Raw genomic sequence first — 10,747 nt, forward strand, 5'->3', positions numbered from 1 at the left:
AGCCTCCACCTGTGAAGCTGTGGATGAGCCCTACCTTCCTCCTCCTCCCCCAGAGTAGAACCAGCACTCATCCAACTGAGGGTTCAGCAGTGGTCTTGCCCTGCCTGACCAGGATGATTAGCCCTGGGTGCCCCCTCCAGCCCTCAGCCCCAGAGCTGAGCTGAAGGCCTCCCCTCCTCTAGTCCCCATTTTAGATGTTCCAATTCCTGACCCCTCTCCTCCAGGGTTCAGGGTGGGAAGCAGCACAAGGTCTTGGAAACAGCATGAAGTCTAGAGTCAGACTCAAGGTCTGTTATTTCTGTCTGATCTTAGACAAGCTATTTAAGCCCATTGGTTTCCTTGTCAGACAAATGAGAACACTACCCATCTAAAGGAACTATGACAGAACACCATGCTTTGCTTACAGCAGGTGCTACAGGACAGTTCATTCACTGGACTCTCCCACTAAGGGTCACGCCCTACTGTGGGGGCCCTGGGGAGTGTGGATCCATCAAGGATCAGGGCCACAGACTAAAGCAGAGAGAAATACATTGCAGGTTCTCTGCCTTCTGCCAACTCATCACCATCCCAAACCACCTAAACTCCTTCCTCTGACAAGGTGCCTGAGCAAGGAAGAAGAAGGTTCCCATGGGGAACAGAGTTTCTGCATGTCATCAAAAAGACAACCAACACTGTCACTACAAGGCCAGCAGTGTCCTCCCCCTAAGCCTAAAGTGGCAGCAACTGACTGGCAACAAAATCTTCAGCATGTCCCAGAGTTGTGAATTAGGATGTTCAGCAAGTGGGTCAACTCTCAGAATCAGGTTCCCAGACTTGGGGAACAAGAGGACAGGCCCAAAGAGGTGGTGTGAGACAATGGTCTTAAGACCAGAGGCATCAGAGCCAAGGCCACCAACTTTGAATCATGACCTTGCCATTTCTATTCACAGGATCTTGGACGTGTTGTTTAACCTCTTTCAGCCTCGGGGGAGGGGGTATAATATAGAGATGATAATAATAGCACCCACCTCATAGGATTTGGCAAGATTAAGGGAGATAATGCATGTCAGGGGCTTAGCATAGTATCTGGCACTCAAATGTTGTCTACTGGTAATGTAGTAAGAGTAGTGAGTGAGGTTAGTAGTAGTGATGATGTTGGTAGTAAAACCAACCAAAAGATTCCAGGCTTCATCCTTTAAAAATGGGGGACAAGAGGAAGTACCTCTGGGGAAAGGCTCTACTCCCAGTCACCTTCCTAAAATGGGATTTCTGTCTCTTGTATTCCCCTTTCCTCTCTCTACCCATTAACAGAAAGTGGGTGATGCCATTTCAAAGAAAGATGACTATATATTTTATCATGCAAACCAGGACACTTTTGAGAGTTAATAATTACACTAGGACAAAGGCCTAGACAAGAACTGTCTCTGCAAACCAGGGCATCTGGTCACCCCATCTCAAGGTCGCACAGAAACAGCTTCATGCCCTGTCTCAAGGTCCAGGCACAGGGTAAGTCTTCCCTGGCTCTCAGAATCCACTTTACTCTGGCCTCCTTTCCCCCAGCACCCTGACCCCCAAAACACACACACACACACACACACACACACACACACACACACACACAGTTAGGAGGTGTCTAACCCCTCCATAGTTCAAGGTCAGTTCCTGGGACCTGAGTGAAGCAGAGGGATTTGCTAAGGGCCCTTCACTCACATTTCATGGCATCACGCCCCCCAGCCAGCCACTGGACATAGAAATGAAACACATCAAGGCTAATGACCAACTCCATGCCTCCCTTTTTTTGAGAAACAAGGGCTAAGTCACTCTAGGAGAAGTACACAAGCTTCCAGGCCATCAGGATTCAGTCCCAGCTGCTTAGACTTCTGAATGAAGCCCCAGCTGCATATGAGAGTAACCTTAATGGGCATGGCTACATGGGATTGAGAACCTGGAGCACACCACTGCAGTCTCTTTCTCCAGTACATTCAGAGGATGACTTTGACTAGCTCTCAGAGACTCCAGTGACCTTGGTGTATAGGCCACCAGTCCTCCTCCAATCTCCCTCTACTTTGCAAAAGTCAAGTATACCCTCTTTAAAGGCACACCTACTCCCACTCACCTCACCAAGACACACTACTCTGACAGAAGAAGGAGGAGAACTAAGAGGGGCCCTGAGGCTGCCACTAACACAATACCCTTTGAGAAGGGGTCCACATCCCACAAGACAGCATGATGGTGTGGAAAGAGAAATGCCTGGACATCCAGGAAACCTGGACTCCAGCTTTGTCTTTGGATCAAACCTGGCAAAGGACTTTGGACAAGCCACTTAATCTCTGGAGACCTCAGTTTTCTCATCTGTATTTAAGGACACCGAATGAGATGATGGTTCAACTCCTTTTTGTCTCTAATAGTATAACCTAAGGGTTATGAATTGGGCTCTAGAATAAGACAGATAGGAGTTCAAATTCTTGATTGACAGGTTACTAAATTACTTGTATAAGTCTAAGCCTCGGTCTCCTCCTCTGTCCAAGGCAGATAATAAGAACATACTGCACTGAGCAGTTTGGAGAATAAAATGAGATCATGAATGCTTTAAAAAAAAAACCCATCCTGGTGCAGAACTTGGTACATATTAAGATCCTCAAAAATGGCAGTCATTCACTACTATTACTACTACCACTATGATGATGATGACTAATACTACAGGGATGATGAACGAGGCAGAGTCTCTCTGAGTCAGGCATGGAGACCTTTCTCAATCAGGAAGTTTCACACTTCCCAATCCCTCCTGCGGATCTGGGACTTGCAGGGAGGGATAAGACAGCCAGAGGCAAAGTTCAGCTTTCCCAGAAGACAAGTCCAAAGTGCTAGAGAAGAAAAGAGACAACCCCAATACCAAACCCATATGGTTCCTTCCTCCAATCAACAAATATAATGAGCACCTACTATGTGGCAAGAAGCGTCCTAGGTGCTGGGAACACAGCAGTGAACAAAAACAGAGTCCCTGAGCTCCTGCAGCTTGCATTTTAGAGGAGACAAGATCACCTTAACATTTCAATATATAACATAGTACTAGGTAGCAATTAGCCCATTTGAATAAAGGCAGGGTAACAGGCTGGAAAGTGGCTGGACGTGGGGTATTTTAGAAAGCCAATCAGAATAGTCTTCTCGGAGCAGGCATTGCTTGAAGAGCCTGGGAGCAGGCCCCACACATAGCTCCTGCTGAGCCCAGTACTGCCACCTGTGGCTGGCCCAGCAGCATGGCCTCACTTAGAAAACTGCAGAGCAGCCAGGTCTGGCCCTCAAGGGTCAGAGCTGCAGCTCAGCCATTTCCCCCTGCAGGTGCACACTTGGGGAGACCAGGCCCGAATACTGCCATGGGACTAAGGTACCAGGCAGGTGCATTTCTAGGAGGCAAGCTTCGGAAGAGGCACTTCCACTTTTTGCAAGTCCCCCCTCCACATACAAGGGTCATGTAAGGAGAAGGCAGAGGGGATCCAAAGAGAATTCTCTCCTCTATGTCTGGCACAGAATTTTGCCCCAGAGGCATCCTGCTCCCTCTTTCTCCCCTTTCTCTGGCAATGACGTAACCCTTTCTCCCTAACTCTTCAAGGTCAGCCCCAGGAAGGGAGAGGGATGTCAGAAATGGAGGACAATCAGCATTTTGTTCTGGGGAGGTTTTTTTTTTTTTTCTTTCAGGCAAAATGTTTGCCAATTTCATTTATAATTGCATAAAGAGGGGCACACCTTTAGCCAAAGGAGACAGAAAATGGCGTCTGGTAGTTAAGGGAGCTGGAGCCCCGAGCACTGGGGCTCGGCTGCTTTCCCGGCCCAGGGTGATCTCAGCTCCTGCGGGCTGCAGCCTCGACCAAGGCCGAGCCTCCCAAGGGTGGCCGGTGCTGGGCGGGCAGGGCCCTCCTCCCTTGGGCTCTGGAGGTGGTGGGGAAACCCTCAATTTCGCCCACCTCTCCCCCTTCAGTCTGCATCCGCCCACCAGTCATCCAGGAGCACCCCCGCCCACAGGCTGGTTTGGGGACGTGGGGACCTCACGCGAAGCTTCCACGAGAGACCCGAGCAGTTTCTCCTCCTCCACCCCCTTCTCAGCTACCCTGAACACTCCATTGCCTTCTGTCCCCCACTGAACATCCCCGGGTTTTGCCCTCCCCTCCCCAAGGGAAGTCAGCTTCCCTTCCCTGGCACCCCCGCACCTCTCCAGAGCCCCACGCACGGTCATGGCCAACAGTCACACTCCGGCGATACAAACAGGCAGCCAGCCTCCTGCGTGACCCGCACACATGGTGTTGACACTCCCATGTGGTCCAACTGGAGGCACACTGGTGTCTGACAAAACACAAACATCCCCCCAACCCCCACCCAAAAGGCAACACAAAAGCCACGAAGAATTTCAAGACCAGTCGACATCGGACATCAGAGAGCGAGCTGGTTAGGACAAAGACATCACTCCATCTTCGCAACTAACAACGACAACTCTGGGACATTCTGCAGTGCCCTCTGGCTTGACACAGCCCACTGAGCAGAGCTGTGCGTGTTGGTGTGAGAGAGCGTACATATGTGTGGGTGTGGGGGCAGTGTCTCTCTCTACTGTCCAAGCAGCAAATCTCCCCAGAGGTAACCCAGTCCAGTTTCTGCTTTCCCCACAACCTTCCTCCAATGTGCCGCAAACGCATATTACACGGATGGTTAAATTGGATCATTATCACTGGGTGCTTATTTGGCACAGAAAAAAAAAATTTCATTAATGTCATCTACCCCCACTCCAATCCCCTTCTCAAGAGGTGCCCTCCCCCAAAGGCTCTCCAACATGCTAATCCCATGAACTGCGACACACCACAGCTTTCGGGAAAGAATAATGGCGAGGAGAAAGAGGAGAGCAGTGTGGGGAAGAGACGTGGATAACGTTACTGCATTGCCCGTATGAAGATGGGTGGAAAGGAGCCATGGTGGAGGTAGGGGCGGGGAGAGCCACAGACGGGAATGAAACCAAACAAAATCCAGCCTTGGTCGCCTGTGTGAGAGTGTGTGTGCAAGAGCGTGTGCAAGTGCGTGTGTAGATGTGCCGACTTAGCCCTCCTATCAGAAGGCTGCATCCGTGTGGCATGTAGGAAAGGCCATCGCACCACTGTTGTGTTGAAAAAAAAAAAGGAAAAGAAAAGAAAAAAGAGCCGCAGAGCCATCAGAATCAGAATTTTCTCATGGAGATGGAAAGGGCTAGAGGAAAGGGGGAGGGGCGTACGGGGTAGGGGAGCAATGCATGTGGCAATAGAAGGCAAGAGCATGGCAGAATTAGGGGAGGATAAAGGGGTAATTGGTGGTGGGGTGGAAAAAACTACACGAGTGCCTGAGACACAAACACACACAATACCCAAACGCCAACCCCACCGCTCCGCTGTTCATCTAAGACTGACAACCTGTCCCCCATCTCCCGCTGCCTCTCTGTGCCCCCAAAGCTGGTGCCGGTGGATTTCTCTATCTCGGTTTTGCAGCAGTGGGCTAATTACAACCAAGCCCCCTTACCAAATTAACCCCTCCCCTCCCTCTCTTTTTCTCTCTAAAAGGCCAATTGAAGAATAATGTGTTTTTAGAGATAATGGATTTTTTTTTCCCAAGGAGCGAAAGAAAGGGGGTTGCAGAACAGAAATTCTGCAAACCGATGACTTCCGACCTCATCTCCATCTCCCCTCATATCCCCATTCGCGTAGCTGTTCATCTACCATTTTCCAATCATCCCCTTGTCCCCCACCACCCAAAAGAAAAGACCTTCCTACCATGCACATCGACAAACACACCAACCGCCACCCAATCTCAGTAGCCGATCTCAAAACCCCAAGCATCAATCCACCTCAATACATTCTTTCCCTTATATAAGAAGCAAATCATCAACATATTCAGTAGAAACGCAGCGTTAAAAAGAAATTAACAAAAAAGGAGGCCAGACCCCCGTCAAACCCCCAATAATTAATAACAAGGAGATACCAGAGAAGCAAAGAAGTAGTTGTCTCTCAAAATCTAGAATCCCTTTGATTTATGGCCCCCTCATCTTAAGAAACAATTTTTTTATATCATTATTTCACTAGAAAGGGCCGGAAAGCTCCAGAAAAGGGCATTCGCACAGTCCGGTTGTTTAAAAAAAAAATTAACCCAGCCCTGTTGCTCACTTTAATAATGAACTTCCAGCGTCCAGTCTTTTCCCCCTCTTCCAGAAGGAAGACTGGCTCACAGGATGAACCCCAGGCTGCAGAAAATGGGCCAAGAGCCCTTACTCTCCACTCCCCAACCAAAAAAAAAAAATCAAACAATAGGAATATCTCTGCACAACCAGCACCCGTCTGAAATATCGTTTGCCCCAATATCACTTAGGCAGATTAAGTTAGAAGATTAAAAAAAAATAATACCAGCCTTGCTATGTCTCTCTCCCCTCCATCCCTCTGCCACGTACCCAGTAGCCCTTAGGTAAACTTGCCCATCATAACCAGCGGGACCATTTTAACTCGAAAGGCGATGCAGAAGCCCTTGAACGATGAAAGGAGACTCTACTCCAGAATGGCAAATTCATAAAGGGCTAGTTCTTCGGGTTCACCAGACCTAACCTCCAGGTGCCCCCAGATAGACTATCCCGAGCACAGAGTCACCCAGTGCGCTGGGAGTTCAAATTTCCACTGGAACCTTCATCACAAAGGCAAACGGTCATCTGACCCCTGAAACTACACTGTCCTCCAGGTGTGATGAGGAGTGCCCTCATGCTCCCAGGGCCTTCCGTAGGACCCAGGGCCGAGGAAGAATTAGGAATGTTGAGGTGGACTGCTCTAGTAAAAGGAAACTATCTCCCCAAGCGGGAATGACCCAAGGAAGCGGGGAGAGGACAGCTCCTGCTCTCCCACTTTTTCTAGGTGGTCTGACTGTGTCTTGCTTCATCCTAGCCTAGCTCTTAATGATCTCTGACTTTTGCATTAAAAATAATAATAATAATAATCAATGATCAGGGGAAAGGAATCCTACCTTTACCTAAACCCCTGTAAGAGTTAGCAAAATATACAATTTTCTCACTGCATGATGATATTTCTATATCCAGATCAAAAGAGGAGTCATTTAATGGAGGGAGGAAGAAATTTATATTTTTTTAACAAGTAATCACAGGGTAAGTCACCTGCAAAGCAGCCGAGCCCATAGGTTGGTATTACATCACTGGCCTAGGAAGGGATGGGGGTGGGGGGAGGACAGATTATTTTTCCCTTGTCATCAGGATGATGTTTCTAAAGCAGTTAAGTTTCATGGTTAAAAAAGAGAGAGGGAAAGAGCCAAAACTCTGGGTACAACACAATGCCTTGAAAAAAAATACATGGAGCCAGGCTTTAAGGTCACTGAGAGCTTACAAAACCCACAGTGCTTACACAGAGTGGAAGTTTTCAGGCAAGCCTGCTACTAAATCATTAATATAAACAAATGGAAGGCAGAGAAGAAGATTCCCTTGTAACAGATCCAAACAGGAGCACACACGCGCGCGCGCACACAGACACACACACACACACACACACACACACACACACACACTCCCCTTTTCACCTTCTCTAATTGTGCCCACCTTCACAAGATAGCAAGAGTCCAACCTGAATCTTCAGACTCAAGAACCACATTCTCACACCCCTTCCAAAAAAAAAATCTCTCTTTCTCTCTCTCTCTCTCTCTCTCTCTCTCTCTCACTTTCACACACACACACACACACACACACACACACACACACACACACACACACACACACACACACCCCTTAATTCCTCAACAGCTAGGGAAATCCCTGTCTCAATTCAATTTTGTCTTATGATCCTCAGAGTGTCCCTTCTCTTTCTCATTTGAACCAGCCCTTTTCCCAGAAACAAAAATAATAATTAGGGGGAAAGTAGCTACAAAATGCCAAAAAACTATCTGCCCAAAATAAAGTGATGGGTACACATCATTTCAGACAAGCAATCCACGCAAATAGGAGAAAGACTTAGAAAAAAAAGATTGAAAAAAAATCTAAAACATTCTGACTTTTCCAACATCTGGAGCAAAAGAACTCAACTTCCAGGAGCAACTGAAGGAAAAGAAAGGCAGCTGAAAAGCCATTCCCATGGTCAGCTGAGACTCTCTGATCCAGCATCAAAAAAAAAAAAAAAAAAAAAAAAAAAATCTAGGTTGGTCGCTCCCAACTGAAAACTTCTACCCTCTCAGGAGCAACCTCTTCCCAGAACGAAGAAGAACCTTGAGTTGTTTCACATCCTGCCTGCCTTCCTCTCCCCCAATACCTTACCTTTCCAGTTGAACAGAAGATTTGGGATCTGTTTGTTTGTTTGATGTTTAATCAACTGAGTTTGCTGGGTATGTTTCCTCTTTGGAAAGGTTCAAATTCCAGAATATTTCTCTTTCCTTCTCCTTTTCTCTCTCTCTTGGAGGGAGTGGCGGGGAAGAAGGGAGGGAGGGTGTCGGAGGTGTGAAAAGCAGGTCCGCGGTGGCTCAAGACGCTGGCGGCTGCGAGAGAGGGAGGACACGCTCGCCTCTCCCTCTTAGGGAGTTGCATGCAAGAGGAGATGTGTAGGGCTGAGCTCGGAGCCTGAGACTGCCGGGGAGCCCAGGAATTTCACGCACTCCAGAGCCGGCCCCTCCCTCTCCCACACAGACCCCGGCATTTAAAGAGACAGCCAAGCTGCCTGGCTCAGGGCTTCACCTCCTCCCTGACTGTTGTGCAAACAGCTACGAAGATATCATCAGGGAGGGGCACTGTGCAGCCCCCTAAGACTAAGAGGCAGTGTCAGGAGCTCAGTTCGCCCCCTACCCCAGCCTAAGGAAGCTTCTTTGCCAGAACCGGAGCAGGAATTAAAATAAAGACAAAATCCTCATTTATAGGTTCATTAGACTAAGCCACTTCCCCACTGCTGAAGATGCATGTGTCTCATTGCAGTCAGGGAGTGAAAAGGACCCTGACCTAGAAGCATGCCTCAGTTTCCCCAAGTAGCCACTCCTTGCAAAATCAGGGCAATCCTTGAGCATCTGGTGGAGGCTGGGCTGTAACTAGGACACAAAGCCTTTCCTTCAACAAGCGCTTTGGATGCCTGCTTAGGAAGAGGCACGGTGCATAGGATGAGGGCTGGGGACATAGGAATGAAGGTGACAAGTTGGGCTTCCCCTCCAAGGACTTCTAGTTACAGAGACAGATGGAGGCACAGCCAACCCTATGCACAGGGACTGTGAGCTAACAGAGACAGGGGTCTAAGTGCTGTGGTGGGTCAAGGGGATGGCTCCCTTCTGTGACTCACACCCTGAGCTCAGGGCCTCGGTATTTCCACTACACCCCCCAACCCTTCAAAATCCATTGCCAGTTTTGCTGAACTAACCCATGTCTCTAGAAACTCTTCCCCATTCAAGCCTAAACAAGACAGTCGGTGGCACCAAATACAAGGTTTTGTTCAGCATCAGTCCCTGGTGTCTCACAGTAGGAAAAGAGCCCCACCCGCTTTCTTCTCCAGCCGCCCTTTTCTGAAGGGCTACATGGCAGGTCACTCCTCTAACCAGGGCCAATAGCAGATACAGCCACTAACAACTGTTGAGCACTTACACATGCAAGCACACGGGCTATCTCATTCAATCCACGGAGACCAGTGCTATTTGAGAGTTGTCCATCTTACAGTTGAGAAAATCAAAGTTTTAGGGAGGCTCTCCAAGGTAACACAGCCAGAAGTAACCAGAATGAGTTTGAACTTGGGTCTGACTCCAGAGCCTGCCTACTCAGCCACAGCAATACATTGGAGGAGAGTTCTTATAATTTCTGTTCTTTACTGAACATTCTTCCAGCCATCCTAGCACTTACCCAACCCAGCAAACTTTGATAGCACATGTACTAGGAAATGTGCTAGCCTGAAACAAAATGAGTAAGACAAGTTCCCTGCCCCAAGGAGTCCCCTATGCATTGGTAGAAGACAGCCATGTGTTTCTATTAAGGGAACAACAACAGTTATGAAAGCAACATAATGGAGGCTGTATGGGATTATCAAGACACAAGGGATAAATGTTGATATTATAGAAAATCCGATAGGCTAAAGTGGCAGTTCGGCTGGGCATGGATAGACACATGTAACACCAGCATTCCTAGTCTACTCCTCAGTCTGCTTTATGTTTCAGATCCTAGTCTCATTGTTGTATTTTCTTTGGGTCCCCAGTCTTCAATGCCCCTGTGGTATTCAGCACCTAATAGAATACAAATAAACATACCTTGATGGGTTAATTTCATGTGTGACATTTCACCTTCTGCCAGTTTATGCCAGACCTGAACTGCCCTGGCCAGCTGATCTGTGTCTTCCTTACCTGGCCTTCCTTCCTTGAAGTCCATGTACCTTATCTGTTCTTGGGAACCCAGAAGAGAAACTCAAAGAATACAGTACATGGGGTTGGGCAAGCTGTCTGGAGCTCCAGAGGAAAGAACCTTATAAGGAAACCACCATGATCCAGCAGGATGTTGGAAACAGCTGCACACGCACTTTTGGGAACAGAAGGAAGAGACAAAGGGACCTTAGGGGGACATGAGGGCATTAGCCCAAAGGGAATGCCTGAGGGCTCACTGCCCTGAGATGTCAGCTCCCACCAGACTCCTTCAGCAAACACCGGACTCGGAAGGACATGCCCTCGGGAAGTCCACGGCATGTCTGCAGGATAACTTAGAAGTTAGGACACATACCTGGACTCCATGTCCAACTGGGCCACCTATGTTCCATGTGACTGT

The 10,747-nt window shown here is 48.4% G+C and overlaps 1 protein-coding gene across 5 annotated transcripts in view; it reads right to left on the reverse strand.

Moving 5' to 3' along the window:
* The window catches only part of NRXN3 (neurexin 3), a 1,559,665-nt gene extending 1,551,110 nt beyond the window's left edge, over positions 1-8,555 (reverse strand). For all 5 annotated transcript variants that reach the window (XM_029950481.1, XM_029950474.1, XM_029950480.1 and 2 more), the window contains exon 1: positions 8,285-8,555. The gene's annotated coding sequence lies outside the window, so the exon portion shown is untranslated. The remainder of the gene's footprint in view (positions 1-8,284) is intronic.
* Between the last annotated feature and the right edge of the window lie 2,192 nt (positions 8,556-10,747).

Source organism: Suricata suricatta, chromosome 9, assembly GCF_006229205.1.
Source record: "Suricata suricatta isolate VVHF042 chromosome 9, meerkat_22Aug2017_6uvM2_HiC, whole genome shotgun sequence".
Lineage (NCBI taxonomy): Eukaryota > Metazoa > Chordata > Mammalia > Carnivora > Herpestidae > Suricata > Suricata suricatta.